The 15,424-nt window shown below is 42.5% G+C and overlaps 1 protein-coding gene and 1 non-coding gene across 16 annotated transcripts in view; both read right to left on the reverse strand.

Annotated features, from left to right (window-relative positions):
* The window catches only part of CADPS2 (calcium dependent secretion activator 2), a 520,508-nt gene that overhangs the window by 212,171 nt on the left and 292,913 nt on the right, over nucleotides 1-15,424 (reverse strand). The window lies entirely within an intron of this gene.
* LOC142457511 (U6 spliceosomal RNA) lies at nucleotides 1,507-1,612 on the reverse strand. Its single transcript, XR_012786236.1, has one exon. It is a non-coding gene; the product is annotated as a U6 spliceosomal RNA (small nuclear RNA).

Below are 15,424 nucleotides of genomic sequence, written 5' to 3' on the forward strand. Positions count from 1 at the left end.
CCACTTTTCTGTTGTTCATCCCCCAGGGAGGGGGTTATATAGAGATCGTGATTGGTTCTCCCTTTCTCTCCCCCACCTTCTCCTTCCCCTCCTGGTATCGCTACTCTCATTATTGGTCCTGAGGGGTTTATCTGACCTGGATTCCGTGTTTCCAGCTCTTAGCTGTACTCGTGTACATGCTCTGGTAGAACTGGGATCATGAGATTGGTGGGGAGGAAGCATTAAAGAACTAGAGCGGCGGTTCTCAACCTGTGGGTCGTGACCTCTTTGGGGGTGGTCTAAAGACCCTTTCATAGGGGTCGTGATGGTTATAGGAACCAAGACACCACTCCTCTGTCCATATCCTGGTGGGTAATACACACATGCATATATGCCCACATAAGGTGTCACCACAGCATGAGGACTGTATTAAAGGGCCTAGCATTAGGAAGGTTGAGAACCACTGAACTAGAGGAACGTATGCTTCATCGGCACTGTACTGCACCCTTACTGGCTTGTCTCTTCCTTGTGACCTTTCTGTAATGGATATCCAATTGTCTACAGATGGGTTTTGGGTCTCCACTCCACACTTCCCTCATTCACACTGATATGAATTTTTTGTTCTGGGTCTTTGATACCTGATACCTGATCCCATTGACACCTCATGATCGCAAAGGCCGGTGCGCTTCTTTCATGTGGACTTTGTTGTTTCTCAGCTAGATATCTGCTTGTTTATCTTCAAGCCCTTAAGACCCCAGCTGCTTTTATTAGATGGACACCATCAGCTTTCTTCCCTACATTGCTATGCGACCATTTTGTCTTCAGGAATTATATCAGGAAGGTGAGCATCACAGAATGCCAGGTTATTAGAGCAAAGTGTTCATGTGTTGTTGAGGGAGTACTGGAGTAGAGGCCCAATGTCTGTCTGATACCTTGATACTTAACATATAAATATATGTACATATATCTATTTTCCTGTCATTATAAACATATTTACATATGTACACGCTTGTATTTAGATTTCTGTAAATGCCCTTTTCCTCCTAGTTTTTTCCTTTCGTTCCTTTTAGTTTCCTCTTGTCCCACTGTGATGTTCGTCCTTCATTCAGGTTTCAGTAATTCCTCTCGATTACATAGTCCTTGATTAAGCCCTGCCAGGCATCCTAAGCCATTCTCACCATGGATTTTAGATCACTTGCTGTTCCCTTGTCCCTGGGTTTAACACCCACTTCCTTTTCCTGCCTCCCCTCTCCCATTCTCCAGAACCATAGGTCCTGTTGTTTTCTCCTCTGGATAGTTTATCTTGCCTATCTTATCTAGACACGCAGAGACAATAATAAGCACAAAAACAAGGCAGATCAAGACAAAACAACAAAGAAAACCAAACAAAACCAATGACAAAAGGAAGAAAAGCCTATAAATAGTTGCAGGTCTGTTTGTTGACCTTTAGGAGTGTTTTCCAGTCAAGTCTGATGGGGTACCATGTCCTGGCCCCAAAGTTTATTTTTGGTATTCCCCAGGGACTTCCAAAAATATGGACATTTCACAAATTTGCGTGTCATCCTAGCATGTCAGGGGACATGCTAATTTTCTCTGTATCATATTTGGATTTTATTTTCAATCAATATATCGAGCCCTTCTATAATCTTGGCACCGAAACTAAGGCCAACATGGGCCAAAGGATTGGTACCATACAAAAGTATTTTAGAGAAATGAAAAGCCAAAGAGTCACACAGAAATGAGAATGTACTTTCCTAAAGTCAGACTGCCTCCTGGCTCCCCTTCCCATAGACTCCTCTTCCCACGTGAGCCATCTCTGAGACAGCAAGACATCCTCTCCTCTTGCTCCTCGTCTTTAGCCTGTTCAAGGTGTGATAATCTTGTAAACAGAGGAGGCAGACTCGTGGTACCAATAAGCACAGTGCTGTAAATATGTCTCTTCTGTTTGATTTTCTTAGTAGTATCCTCTTTTCTTGAGCATACTTAATACAGTAGACAATATATATATATAGCACTTAAAATATGTGTTAATAGACTATTTCCATGTTTTGGGCAAGGCTTCCTTCCAGTAAAGAGTAGGTTATTAGAAATAAGCTTTTAGCCAGTCAGGTTATAACTAAATTTCAACTGTTTGGGGGAGGGAGGGTCGGTGCCCTTTCCCCTGATGTTGTTTAAGGGTCCACTGTGCCTACAAAGTGTTACATATTTTCTAAAGATACTAATAGGAATCAAGAATGCATATCAAATACAGTGCGTGCACAAAGCAGGAGCAGAATGAGAGATGAAATCAAGGATGAAAAGATAAAGAAGTGAAATGAAGCGGGGTTGGGTGGTGCGCATGAATGAGTAGTGCAGGTGTGGATCTCCTGTGCCTCAAACCCCAAGACACTAATAGCCAGTGGAGGAAATCCATCAGGAGGCTCTGAAACAAGTGGAAGTGTGTACGCATTCCAAAAGCTAAACACAAAAACACTTCTCGTTGTTTAACTCCTAAATGTAAACCCTATAATGGTTGAGACAAGCATGAGTTATGATTTTAATTTTATACAATAACACTTTGAAGGAGAAAGATGGGGCTTTCTACATCTATAAGGGGTTAAAATCTAAGCAATCCACAGGGGGCAACTCTAACCTGTCCAATGAGTCTGCATCAAGGTGATGGCAGTGAGTTGAGTTGGTCTGGTTGTGTCCTGGCATGTCCTTAATCTGGGTGAAAGAAATTTCATCTGATGATTTTACACCTAGTTAAAGGTATCTAAAGTCAAAGGAACTCTGGTGCCATCGTGGATTATGCTTTGGGCTGCTAACTGCAAAGTCAGCAGTTCAAAACCACCAGCCGCTTTCTACTCCTGTCAAGTTACAACATTGGAAACCCACAGGGGCAGTTCTACCCTGTCCTATTGGGTTGTTATGAATGGAATTGGTTTGATGACAGGGAGTGAAAGGTGTCTAAAATGTTTGAGGTCCCATTTGATAATGGGTTTCTTTCTTTTGGTAATAAATTTATTGTTTAAGCTTCTTTCAAGCCTATGTCTTTTTTTTGGGGGTTAATCTAGTTTAATCAACAAATTTTTAAAGATAGAATCAAGAATTTTAAGACTATTAATCACACCAATCAGGTGTCTTGTAGTCTCTGTGAAATTTGGAATTCATATATTATCCTGTAGTCATATGTTGACATCATTACTAATAAGAGAAGTAGAAGCCATGCCTGCAATTGGGGTAAATCCTGAAACAAATTAATGGGAGAAAAACCATTGCTCTAGTAATCTGAAAGTAACTTAGGAGTTCAACTTATTAGTTTTAAAACAACAATTCAAAAGTATGCTAACTTTTACAAGGCTCTAGACACCTCTTTCAAGTCCAATAATCCAAATCAAAAAATCCAATCATGCCAAATTAAAGAAACATTTACATTTTTGTGATTGTTAACCAGCCTTAACCATTGCTCACTGCAACAAATTCTGTTGTGGGCACGCTCCTAAGTTTGGAACTAAATCTGTATCGTAGCTCTTCTTACAAGGATTCAAACTAATTATTTCAGAATGAATTCAGAACGATGCATTTAATTAGTAATGTGTCTCCTGGCAATTAAGATTCTCCTGCTTCACTCAGCAATTAAAATGGCAAGGCATATTATTAAGGTCCCACAATTCTTCATACCTCTTCCTGACAATTACCATGGGAGACATTAAAGGCAAGATGGTAGCTGTGATCCACTCACTGAATATTTGATAGCACAAGATACACACTCTCCTCCTTGCCTAGTAATTTTTCATTTTACTCACAGTACCTATCAATCATTAATGCAATTTGTGCTCCGTTTCAGAAAGTTCAATTTTTTTCTTTTAGATAATTTATTACAATGATTGGTTTTGCAGAAATGGAACATGTAGGGATAATTTTAATTAAGAGATAATTTTTAACCCATTCATTCACGATACACTGTCAGAGGTCAGAGCGTTAAATGTGGGGAGATTGCGGCCTGCTGTTCAAAGGCTGGGACAGAGGACTGGGCCAAAGAAAGACAGGATTCCATTGGCATTGCCCTCTGGCCTCCTGCCAGGCAGCTCAGTCTTTGGCCCAGTGGAAGGAAGGGGTCCGTTCAAGGAAGGGGAAGGTTCGAAGCAGTTTACTCCTCACCTCTTTGGTTTCCTGTGGTATGAAAGGGCCCAGACGAAGCCAAACCCACTACCAATAAGCCTATTCCCATTGATGGGGACCCATACCGTGTCTGCAAAGCTTTGTAAGTCTTTGGGAACAGACAGCCGCATCTTTCTCCAACAGAGTGGCTCGTAGGTTCGAACCCCAGTTCTTGGATTAAGAACTCAACAAGCTTACCAGGCAGCACCACCAAGACTACTCAAAACCAGCGCAGCAGGCTGAAGCAGAGTGAGCGTGACTATTCCCTTAGGAGTATGCTCATGAGGAGGGCTGCCTGAGTTTTAGAAAACGCAAAGTCCCGTCCGTGGTATCCATGTGCTTGCTGTTGGGGTGGTGGTTGTTAAGTGCCACTGAGTTGTTCCAAGTCCTAGCAATCCTAGAGAGCACAGATCCAAACGCTGCCCAGTCCAGTGCCACCCGCCCCATTGTTGTGATGTGTGCAGCCCACTGGTCTGGATCCACGGTTACGATCCACAGAGTTGAATGCATTTTCATAGTCAATGAAACACAAACCAACATCTTCCTGATCGCCAACTGACATCAACAACGATAACCTGCATTGCCCATCCTCTTCTGAACCCAGCTTGAATGGCTGGCAGCTTCCTCTTTATGTTCTGCTACAATCCTTAAAAATTATTATCAGCAAAGTTTTACTTGCATGTGACATCAATGATATTGGTTGATACATTCTGTATTCTATGGGGTCTCCTATCTCTGGAATTGGCACAGATATGGATCTCTCCTAGTTAGGTGACCAGGTTGCTGTCTTCTTAATTTCTTTGTATAATGAGTGAATGCTTTTAGTTGTTCGGCTTTTTGAAATATTTTAATTGTTATTCCACTAATTCCTAGAACGTTATCTTTCATTCATGCCACCAGAGCATCTTGGACCTTTTCCTTCCATACCATTGGTTCTTAATCATATGCTGCCCCTTGAAACGGCTGAAAGGCAACCAGTTCTTTTTGGTAGAGTGACTCTGTGCATTCATCTTTTTTGAGGCTTCATGCATTGCTCAATACTTTGCTCATTGAATCCTTCAATAATCCTCTGTCTGTAGAAAAGTTACAGCAAGTGGACACTATCCGACTCATCAGGCTTCCCACAACCATTGTTTCATTCCCGTTGGACATCTGTTCATTGGGACTTCTGTCGTAGTTCATTCCCTCTTGTGTCTGGGACACAAGAAGCCTTTTAAGGAGTCTCTGGTTGGAGCAAACAGGAAGCCCACGAAGACTAGCTCTGAGATTGGGTGGTTGAAATTCCCTCAGAGGCCCCTCAAAGGAAAAGCCTGGTGACGCCCTTCTGAAAGTCACAGCCGTGCAAGCCCCACGGAGCCGTTCAACTCTGCACATGCGGGCCTCTGTGGATCAGAGTGGGCTCCACCGCATCGCACAAGAACAAGATGTCTCTTGTATTTTCTTGCTAACTATTTTCTCGTACAACTGAAAAACATCAAGGCCAAGAGAGATGAGATGACTTGTCCACGTTAGGGCCACAATTGGGACCAAAGAGGCAAGTCTTCTGGCTTTTCAATGAGAGCTTATTTGACGTGACCGATACTGTCCCTTCCTCCATGCTCTCCACTCTCCAGCCACATCTATCAGAGGGAAGTTATACACATAAAGACTTAAGAAAATGGCCACGCTTTTTTGACCTCCCACCATGCTTAGGCATAAACAAGCCCATGATTTACTTTACTAACTCAAGCGTTAGTATCCCCGAACTTCTCGATGTCATTCCTTTGCAATGACAATTACCGGACATATCTGTGGCCATCTCTAGGTTTTGTCAAAATGCTTTCAATGCGCAAAGTGAAACTTCACTTGTTACATCAACGCCTGTTAACGCACTGTGACCCAGTGTTCTTCGGTGAAGGCTGCTTCCGGGTAAGGGATCCGTCATGTAGGAAGACCTTCCAGAATCCTGGCAGAAGTTTTTGTGGAGGCTGTAAAAAGCAGCTTCTTTGAACCTAGGGACATCTCCAGGATGGGAAGGTCAACCTGCATTCTAAGTGTGTGCACACAGGTACAGGAATGCACACACAAGCACACGCTAAGTGTGTACACACACACTCTAAGTGTGTTCACACAGGTACAGGAATGCACACACAAGCACACGCTAAGTGTGTACACACACACTCTAAGTGTGTACACACAGGTACAGGAATACACACACAAGCACACGCTAAGTGTGTACACACACACACACTCTAAGTGTGTGCACACAGGTACAGGAATGCACACACAAGCACACGCTAGGTGTGTACACACAGGTACAGGAATACACACACAAGCAGACAGCTGTTGATGTTTGCGCCTCAACAGTTCGGGACAAATTCCGTATCTTTTATACTTATATTTTCCATGAACTTTTGGAAACCCGCCTGATGCTCGAAAGTGCTGCAGGCTTCCACACGTTCCAGGGGTGACCAGGCCTCCAAATAAACGTTATTTTGGGTAAGGACAAGCACAAAGCTGATTCTAGAAGGCACGTTAAAAACGAGGGCTTGATCAATTACAAATCAGATTTCATTGCGTTTTAGGTGAAGGTTTGGGTTCCTGGTCCGACACAAATGGTTCGGCGGCACTGGTTACATTCTTCCCCACACGTGAGCATTCACGTGATTTCGGTTATGGCCGTTTGGGAGAGATTCAATTTTTTTATGGGACGGGTCAGACCCATCCTTTTTGTAAGGTCTGGTCCCTCAAAGCAAATGACACCTTGGTATAGAGTTTTCTTCCCTTTGGTCAGCAGTCAGTACCCTAAATTACACAGGGTTTGATGTTGCTCTCTGGACTCACAGAGTTCTGTTTTCCTGACCGAGCAGGTATGCCCCCAGAGTTTCTTGGGGGCGGTATTCACAGAAGCAGAAAGCCAGGTTTTTCTCCTAAGTAACAAAGCTGCTTGATCCCCAGCCATTTGTGCTTGGCTTATGTAAGGGGGCTTCCAATTGTTGGTGGCAAAATCGAATGAAAATAAAAGATCTTTTCTGAAGAGGTCAACTCTCTGGAACGCTTCCTACTCTGAGTCACGATGAACTGCAGTTAGGAGATGCAGTTTGGTTTTTTGGGTATATCTTTTTGTTACGACATCTTCCTGGGTGGAAGGTACAGGGAAACACATGCAGGAGATATGGGGGAAACAGACAAACAAAACCGCTGAGCTATGGGAACTCACTCCCAGAATTGATCAGGTACTGTGCGGGGAGATATTTCTGGGAAAATCATTCACAGGGCAGAGATGTGGAATCCAGGGCTTGGAATCACTGAAATAGAATAGCTCTTGGATCACCAAGGAGGGAAATGGGCAAATCAGGCTTTAATGGATCTTGGAAAGGGGGGGGGGGATGTGGAAGAAGATTGATATAATGAGGAGGAAGAAGAAAAGTTGTCATTTAAAAAAAAAATGAGTAGCTGAATTTCCTCCCCCCCTGAACTAAATAAGAGACCTGGACTACTTGAAAACATGAACTCAAATGCTGATGGTCTACTGGAGTGGATGAAGTAGAGGGAGAGGTCACCATGAAAAAATTAATATATATATGTATGTTTATTAATTAGTGTCAGGGGTCTTAAAGGCTTGTCTCCAAACAAGTAGCCATCTAAGTGAGAAGTTCACATGGAAGAAACATACACCCTTATCAGTCATCGAAGGATTGTAAATCACATAATCCAAAGTCGAAGGAGGGAGGGACTAGTATATCTGAGCCTAAAAGTGTGAGGATCTGGTTTGCAGAAGGCGATGGACGACAGTGGGAGTTCCAGATCCATTTGTGGAACCACACAGGAAACGAGCCTCTGGCGACCTCTGTTCACCACTGAGGGATAGGATGGAATTGGTTTCTAAATCAAGTGCATCAGAGGGTTGAGTATAGGAGACCAAAGACAGACATGTGACTCAAACAGTGAAAGCATTGTAAGCAGATCCCCCCTAGGATGCATGCTGGACCTGATGTAGTTTCCAAAATTTTCTGTATTTTTGGTTTGTGTTGTTTTGTGTTTGTACATAGGAGGGTGTATCTCAGAGGTGTTAGCTCATAGGGGGTCATCCTCTTTAAGTTGTGTTATATGTTTTTCCATCTTTCAGAACATGAAACCCAGGATTGATGAACCTATAGAGACAGCAAGTAGAATACAGGTTTCAGGGTTTGGGGTATGGGGGTGGCGGCGGGGGAAAGAGGAGACAATGTCAGGGAGTCCATGCAGAAAAGAAATAGTTGGAAAGTGATTGTGAGAGCAAATTTACAATTCTGCTGGACATGGTTGAACTACAGAATGATTTGATATATATATTAATCCCAATTAATAATAAAATTTAAAAATAACCTTTGAAGAAAAAAATTCGTCTTCTTGGAGTATAATTCACATATTATACAATTCAATGGCTCAATCGCATTAAGAAGAATTGAAAAATCATCAGCACAATTTTGGAACCTTTTCTCTTTTCTTGATTTCTCTGTTCTTAGCTCCTTATCCCGACACCCCTCAACCCGCCCTGCCATACCCCCAAGAAACCATGAATCCAGTGACTGTCTATAGATTTACCTCCCCATGGCATTGATGGAGAGAAAACAACAAGACCATTCAGAGGACGCATTTCCTTTCTGACTAGAAAGGCCATCTCCACACCGAGGAAGATCCAGAAGCTTCCACAAGTAGAGCCACCACCACAACGGACAAAATGCCAAGGCCACCCACCCGGCACTGTCACTGCAGAAGATTTTTATGATCTGTGTATTTTTAGTGTATGTTTTGAAACATTTCTATCTGTAAGTTCATACATATTATTCCCAGTCACCAAAGATTCATACAAATAAAATTTATAAAGTTAGGGATAAAATACAATAATGAAAAAGTTAAATACCCCATTTTTTTAAATGGAAGTAAAAACCAATATACTTGACTTATGATGAAGTCATCAGAATGGTGCCAACCTGGGAGTTGGGGGTTACCTGTGCAAAGGTGCTTCAACAGGTTTATGGCAAAACTCCAGTATCATTGAAGTCCATTTTCCCACAGTTTTTGAAGCCCCTTCATTGATCTTCAGGAATGCAAACTGTGCTGGGGAGTTTCATAAGGCAAATTCAAATGACTAGTTACTAGCTGCATCCACTCCACCAATCCATGTATTAAGACAGTATGCACGACACAGTACAAAGAGAAATACAATATTTATAGAGCAGTAGTATTCAATCTTGCTAAAATGTAATCTTGCCAGTTTTTCACTGGGCCAAGCCTTCAGTTGCTATGTATCCAGTTGCTTGAGCATGTCTGATAGATTCTGCTCAGGATGGCCTCACATATTTGTGACTACTAATTTCCTTTTTCTTCTTTCTCCTTTTCAAGTGTAGACCTAATTTTTATTACACTATTTGTTTCTAAGTTTCACCTTATTTCGCTTTCCACCCCCTGCTGAGTACACAGTGTTTGAATTAGGAAACGGCAGTCATTTAATAAAAACCTGTGGCAGTGGTTTTGAATTGTAAGCTAATACTGTGACTTAGCCACTAGGCTATGCCCAAGGATAGTTCATCTGCTCAGACACACTTCTGTTTCGCAGCTGCACACACAGGCAGCGATGTCAATTCAAAAGATAGGTGTGTATCTTTTAATCATTCAAAATCCAGCCGGTAGTTCATTTAACCGATTCACCTAAGAATTAGTTATATTATATACATCAAGAGAATAAATTAATTTTTGTTTGGGGGTCAAATGTATGTCATGTGGTAATGCTCACTCTGTTTTTCAAATGATCAAATCATCATTATGTCTATTTCATCCTAATCAAATCTACCTTATCATTTGCTTGTAACTGGATCTGTTAGCTAATCTCTGGCAAAGAGTCATAGACTGACCAGTTCAGCAGAAACGCAGCCAGAAGTCAGATACATTTTATTTTCTATTTCAAAAAAGACCAAGTGGTTCAAGATCTTTGCCCAGTCCGAGGGAGATACAGCAGGTACCGGTGTGGCTGGGTCATCAGCAATCAATGAATGTTATCTCCTACCCAGTGGGGAGAGAGCAGGAGAGAGAACGAAACAAAACCAAACAGCAGAATGGGGGGAAAAAAGCAGTAATCAACAGCAATAAAAAAGAACTTAATAATGAAAAGGAAAAAAAATCCAAACTAAAGAGAGGGAAAGAAAAGAGAAAACCAAATCTCAAAACTAATACAAAGAAAAAGGGAGTGAGGAAGAGAAAAGAGAGACGAAAGGAAAGCAGAGATAGGAAGGATTAAACACACACACACGGAATAAAAGGAAACAAAGGGGAGAACTGTGGCAGGAGGGGAAACTGTAGGGAGCCGAGAACTCCTAGCCAGTCTTGGAGCTAGAAGCAGAGGAGTAGAAGGGTGGGACACCCAGGCCCAGCTGCAGTTGCTGCTGTTCTCGATGTTGTCTGGGCCCGGGGTACCTGATCTGGAAGTGGTCCCACAGGCTCAAGTCGGGATCTTGGTTCGGTAGGCACTCTTTTGGGCCCACAGAGTCACTCAGGGCAGGGTGCCAACTCAGAAGAGGTTTTTGCTCGCCCGGTCATTGTCACGGACAAGGCCTGGTGGAACTTCTCTGACAAAGTGGACCATGTCCACAGGCCTCCAGACACAGGGATGCCACACCAGGAGTCAGAGTAATGACTGTGTGCATCTGTGGGGCGGTGGTGGGGAGAGATCATGGTTGCTGAGTAGGTGAGGGTGAGGACTGGTCACCATCTGGTGGCGGTGTGGAGAACAAGGAAGGATCGACCTTTCTTGTCACCATCTACCAGGGTGCATTTGGATTATCATGATGCTGTTTCGATCTCATGCAGCTTGCAAAAGTTGAAGAGAGTCAGCTGACAATTCACCCATGTGTCTCTTCTCTTGTCACATTTGTTCGGTCTCATCTCCTAGCTGGTGTTTAATCTAGCTCTATAACTAGTCATCTGAAGCTCAGGGTGCGAGAGTTCACATCCACGTCTGTTCGTTTGGACTCCTGTGACTTTGCTGTAGAGGGAGTGTGTGCCAGGCCTGCCTCGTCTGCCCTGGTGCTGTATGGCTCTTCATCAACATTATGCACATTTCTGTGTTCCCCACTGTGCTTTATGTTTCTTAGACCTGTTTCAATCTCAGGTGCCTCCCACATTGAAAAGCCAGGATGGATGTTCATATGAATAAAGATGATGAACACAGCCATGTGTGCCATAAAATGAGAATAAATGACATGTATCAATTATGAAAGCTTAAAAGCTTGTGGGTAGTCATGCAAGGTACACCTATCGGTTTCTCTCTGTCCAGAAGAAGAGTGATGGAAATGGAAGACATATGGAAACAATTCATGTGATGGACTCAGGGACCATGCATACTTGTATCAAGCTGTCTGACTTTTAGACCAAAATAGCTAGATGGTGCTCAGCTACTGGTACCAGTCTCTCTGTAATGGGTCACAGTGTAAGATCCTGCATAAAGTGGGAGGGAAAAATTGTGAAACAAGACTCATATATAATGGAAGAGACTAGGCTTGTTGGTCAAACAGAGATTGGTAGAACCCCTGACTATGGCTTTTGGTCACCCTTCAGGTCTGAAACTGAACTTGCCCCTGGGGCTCAATTTTAAGCACAACTGTAGGCCGTGTATAGCCCCAGTGAGGTGTGCACACCTTAGAACAGTCAACAACTTGGGTCCAAGGGGACTGCCCTTGTCCCAGGACAAAGTTCTGCAGGATCAGGAAAGACTAGGGACTGGAAGGAGAAGGACTAGATGGGACGGGTGATGCCACATGGAGGGGACTCCAGTGGGTGAGATGAAAGGGTATGAATCCTTGAATGTGAAGCCTGATGATCTGCTCGTAGCAAACCTTCATTCAATTCTCAACACAGAGCAAAGAACCCCACATTTATGAAAGAATAATTATTTAAGGCTAGCACATCATAAATGAAGGGGTTTCAAGAAGTTCGTGGAAAGAATGGAGTTGGACGAGAATACACCTTTTCTTCTATTAATGACAATAAGACAGAGGCTATGTTCAAAAATCTGCTGAAAAAAAAAGAGACTTATTCCCCAAATGACTAAAACAGAATAGGTTTTATGACTAAAGCCTCAACGTATTTCAGAGTCTAGTTCTGCACAAGTACTCAGAAGATAAAAAAATCCATAATCCTCCCGCTTATTGTTTAATCCTCTTAACAACTCTATTTGTAAGAGGAGTTTGCCATATTTTAAAGGTAAATTAATCTTTTTTTAAAAGTTGGCACATCTCTTTTTCAATTATTCATGACTCATCAGTTAATTATTCATTGTAAGATGAATTATTGAAAGAACACGATCCAGTCCCAAAGCAAACCCTTATTAATCTACTATCAATCTACTACCTCTGCTATATTATTACTTTGGCATGTGAAAGAGTACTTATAATGAAAAAAAGGTTTTTTTAAATCTCTCTTCCTAAATGTAATTAAGAAGACTAAAGTCCATTTATGAAGCACTTCTGGCAAAGACAAATATAGCTAGACTGTGGGTAACAACACATTTTCCAGACCCACCGACACACAAGGTGAGAGTCAAAATACTTTACAGAGTGCTTGTCACACAGGCATGGAGAAACCACAAAAAGAGATGCCTGTGTTTACGCAGCCGTCCAGCCTCTTATCCCAGCAATATAGTCTGATAGCAGCACTGACGATTTTAATTTTGTTAGATTTTATTTGTTGATTTCCATATTTGTGCTAAAATAGCTTCTACTGAACAGTTATTTGGAATAACAATAGTTCAATAAAATATGATATTCTTATCTTAACTGTACTGCACAACATAGAACCATCTCATAGATACTTTTAACTCTAGAATTCCTTCCCTGGCATATCATAAGCGGCATATACCCAGATATATTGGAAATGCATGTTAGTATCTCTTTAACAGTGGCACATAATAATTTCAGTGTGAGTTTCTGAGCTTCGTAGATTTGATTGAGGAACTATGATGATCCATATTATTATTTTTATTTAGTTTTTATTTTATTGGGGGCTGTTACAGTTCTTTCACAATACATACATCTATCCACTGTGTCAAACACATCAGTGCATATATTGTCTTCACCTTTTTCAAAACATTTTTTTTCTCTACTTGAGTCTTTGGTATCAGCTCCTCACTTTTTCCCTGCCTCCCCAACCTTGCCCGCCCATGTCCCCTTGAGTAATTTAGAAATTATTCTTTTTGTTTTTCATGTCTTACATTGACCGCTGTGTCCTTTCACCCACTTTTCTGCAGTCTGTTCCTCTGGGAGGGGTACCATACATTGATTATTGTGATTGGTTTCCCCCTATCCCTCCCTTCCCTCCCCTTCCCCTCCTAGTATCACTGCTCCCCTTATTAGTACTGAGGGGTGTATCTGCTCTGGATTCCCTGTGTTGTGAGTTCTTACTATACCAGTGTACATGTTCTGGTCTAGCCAGATTTGTAAGATAGAATTGGGGTCATGATGGGGGGGGGGAGGGGGAGAGGAAGCATTAAAGAACTAGAGGAAGGTTGTGTGTTCAGTTGGTGCTACACTGCACCCTGACTGGTTCATCTCTTCCATGTGGCCCTTCTGACAGAGGGTGTCCAATTGACTACTGATGGGTTTTGGGTTTCCACACTGCCCTTCCCGTCATTGATATGATTTTTGTTTGTGTGTTTTGTTTTGGTCTGAACATGCTGAAAAGGATTAGTGCAGGGCGTTCTTTTCTGATGGGAGCTGAAGACTGCATCACTATCCCTGTGTCCTGGGACATTCTGGAAGCTGTGGGTGCCCACCAAGGTCGCTGTCAACACAAAGCCCCGTTTCTTCTTTGATAGTCATAAAGAGACTCAGTAAACCCCGATCAAGAAAGACCTGCAGATTCTAGAACATACCATGCTCTTTTACATTTCACTAGAATATACCTCTGTAGTCTCAAAAGCACCTTATTTTCAGATGCACCAAGCCGGCCATCATGAGCTCACAGTCCTCCAAGACTCAGGCTCTATCATGTGACTGCATTGTCCTTCCCCTCCTTTCCCTACCTGCTGCATCCATCCTTCAAGCTTCGGCTCAAAGACAAGTGTCTTGTGAGAATTTCACTGATTTGCTCCTGTCAAAACCAGGTGTTATTTCTCCTAGACCCACATTCCTCTCTGACTGCATGTATCAGTCAATATTACAATTATTAGTATCTACCCGCCTACCTCTTGAGTCATGACCAGCCAATTCCTTAAGAACCGTGTTGGTATTTCACTCCATACTTATCTGTTGGGTAAGTGAATGGTGAGCAGACGGATGGATGAAAGAAAGAACTGCAAGTAATAACTACCAAGACCTCCATTTGCAACATGTGCTAAGCCACAGATTTTTCTCTGCATTACTAAATGTATGATGCCATAAGTCGGTCAAATAAATTTCTTAGAAAACTCCTTTCTAAGAGCCTGGAGTCATTGGCTGGTACAACTGGTTAATAGGACATAAGGTAACTTGCTTCCATGAGCCCACCCTCCCTTCTTCTCGGAGATGCCTGCTCTCTCTCTGGCACACACTGCCCACTAGGATCAAAGCAGCATGATTCTTAGCTCCACTCCAACAGTAGTACATTTAGTTGAGTTGACCCCAGCTCATGGTAATTCTGTTTTCCTCACTACCTCTGTAGTGAAGGTTGACTAGAAAAACAAATCCAGAGACACTCATATGTATAAGAGAGAGCTTTATATCATAGAGAAATTGCATATTGAGAGAACATCCCAACCCAGTCCGGATCAAATTCATAAGTCAAATATTAGCCCACATGTCCAATACTAGTCTATAAATTCCTATTCAGACTCACGCAACACATGTAATGATGAGGAATACAGGAAGATCATAGGCTGGTGTGTACAAAGTCTTGTGGATCCATTGCTGGTGGAAGCATCTCACTGCTGACTCCTCTGGCTCTGAGTGTCTCTTTCACAGGAATGTGAAGCAGAGAGAGAGAGAGAGCATCCTGCCCTCAGGGAGGGAGTTCCCAGAATGCTCATGAGAAGGCCACACCCACAAGGATACATCATCAGGTTGTGATCTGATTGGCAGGCTAGACCTCACCCCATCTCTCTTAATACCCTCAAGTTGACATGAGATGATTTAACTACCATACTGACCATCCAAAGAACCCCCTGATCTTGCTGAATCCTCTGTTAACTGCCTCAAGGGTGGTTTGCCCCAAAGCAAGCCAAACTCTAGGTATGAGAATACTTTTTCGTAGACTTTGTTAAAAAAGAAAAGTGGTCACATTCTTTCCTAAAGGATGCAGACACCCCCATCAT

Source organism: Tenrec ecaudatus, chromosome 9 (genome assembly GCF_050624435.1).
Source record: "Tenrec ecaudatus isolate mTenEca1 chromosome 9, mTenEca1.hap1, whole genome shotgun sequence".
NCBI classification, from domain to species: domain Eukaryota; kingdom Metazoa; phylum Chordata; class Mammalia; order Afrosoricida; family Tenrecidae; genus Tenrec; species Tenrec ecaudatus.